The 2,173-nt window shown below is 54.0% G+C and overlaps 1 pseudogene; it reads left to right on the forward strand.

Annotated features, from left to right (window-relative positions):
* Window positions 1-528: 528 nt before the first annotated feature.
* LOC123428755 lies at window positions 529-1,831 on the forward strand (annotated as a pseudogene).
* Window positions 1,832-2,173: the final 342 nt, after the last annotated feature.

Raw genomic sequence — 2,173 nt, forward strand, 5'->3', positions numbered from 1 at the left:
TGACCTCCTCCATAAAAAAGCTTGCTCTGGCCAGACGAGACACCCAGGAACAAAAACACACCATGGCTTCCTGCAACGCGAGAATCCATATCTTGCTCTTGCTATCCTGTGTTTTCTGCGCCGCATCTCACGCCGCCGCATTCAACTGTAGCGCCTGGGATCACTCCGATGTGATCTCTTGCGATGATGCCACACTTGTAGTGGAAACAATGGGCATATTAAGATTCACCGACTCTGTGGTCTGCATTGTAAATGAGCAGACTAACGATTCTCTCTTCAGGCCATCAGCTAACTGCAAAGACAGGTTTTTATCTGATCTCTCTTCCGCATTCGAAGAATACAAACTTGCAAATGAGAGCATGAGTGGAAGAGTACCCCGTCCAACCCGTTACAGCCTCCCCGGCCTACCTAGCGAGCGAAGATATGGCCGGAGAGCGATGAGCACGAGGAAGAGACAGCCTGTTGAAGAAAAATGGAGCAGGGTGGGGAGCCCCTTTCTTTCAAAAAGAAAAAAGAAACAGCCTGTTGCGATTGCGATCCCCGGGAATATCGCGCCTTGGTGGTTGAAGCAAGCAGCTGTGGCATGCTCGGCTTTGCTGGGCTTGATTTGCACCGTGGCAGCACTCCTGCTCTGCATACGCGGAAATAGGCTGAGGCAGAGCACGTCGGTTATCGAACTCGGGCGAGAACTGGGACCTAGGGAGTTTCGCTACAGTGAGCTTGTCGCCGCGACGGGCGATTTCGCCGAGGACAGACAGATCGGGAGAGGGGGGTTCGGTCGGGTGTACAGGGGCTGCTTGAGTGGCCAGGATCGTCATGTGGCCATCAAGAAGCTCTCGCAGGATCAGGCCGCGCAGGGGCGCAAGGAGTTTGAGGCAGAGGTCACCGTCATGTGCCGGCTTAGGCACCGCAACATAGTCAAGCTAGTCGGATGGTACAGTGGCCGGGAACGCCTAGCGCTTGTCTACGAGTTCGTGCCCGGAGGCAGCCTCGACACCCATCTCTACGGCCCTGCCAGACCGTTGACGTGGCCAGAGAGGTACTTCTCTTCTTCTGCTGTTCTGCATCGACCGATCTTATATGAAAGTTTTTGAGGTTGGTACCCAAGCTCTGTACTCGCCACTGTCACTGCAGGTACAAGATCGCGCTCGGCCTGGGCTCCGCCTTGCGGTACCTCCACACGGACTGCGACCCGTGCATCGTGCACGGCGACATCAAACCCGCAAACGTGATGCTCGACGCGTCGCGCAACGCCAAGCTCGGCGACTTCGGGCTAGCGAGGCTCGTCGACCACGGAGCCGAGCCACAGACAACACAGGTTCTCAAGGGAACCCTCGGGTACATCGACCCGGAGTTCGTCAGAAGCTACAGGCGGAGCGTCGAGTCCGACGTGTACAGCTTCGGCGTCGTCCTCCTCGAGATCGCCTGCGGTAGTCCACCGACGTTGAGGCGAACGGATCATCAAGCCTCGGCGGCGCTGCTGGCCTCGGTCCGTGACATGTACCACCGGAACCGGATCGTCGACGCGGCGGACGGGAAGCTGGATGGCGAGTTTGACAGGCTGCAGATGGAGCGTCTGCTGGTCACAGGGCTGTGGTGCGCGCACCACGACCCGATGCAGCGGCCGTCCGTTGCGCAGGCCATGGATGTGCTACGATCTGGAGACGCAAAGTTGCCTGTGCTTGCAGAGATGCGTGGTGCTGGGGACGTTCGGTCTTTGGAGGCACAGGCTTATGGCGATGTGTCTGCCGAGAACTCTGCTTATTTAGCAACTGAAACTGCGACCCTTATGACCGATGATTATGGGCACTTCCAATGCATCATTTGTTAAGGGACATCATTAGAGCAAGTACAATAGTATAGCCTGCTGCTGGCTATAAGCCATTGCCATGTCATCTATAGCCCATCTTATAGCCAACATGTACTCCCTCTGTTCCTAAATATAAGTCTTTTAAGAGATTTCACTAGAGGTCTACATACGGAGCAAAATGAGTGAATCTACACTCTATAATATGTCCATATACATTCATATGTAATCCACTAGTGAAACCTATAAAAAGACTTATATTTAGGAACGGAGGGAGTACAATAGTTCATTGCAAATGTGTACTACTTTTTACTACATGGTCCACCTTTCATACTCATAAAATGCCTAGGAGCACGTGCTAGAGCT

This window comes from Hordeum vulgare, chromosome 2H, assembly GCF_904849725.1.
Source record: "Hordeum vulgare subsp. vulgare chromosome 2H, MorexV3_pseudomolecules_assembly, whole genome shotgun sequence".
Taxonomy (NCBI): Eukaryota; Viridiplantae; Streptophyta; class Magnoliopsida; order Poales; family Poaceae; genus Hordeum; species Hordeum vulgare.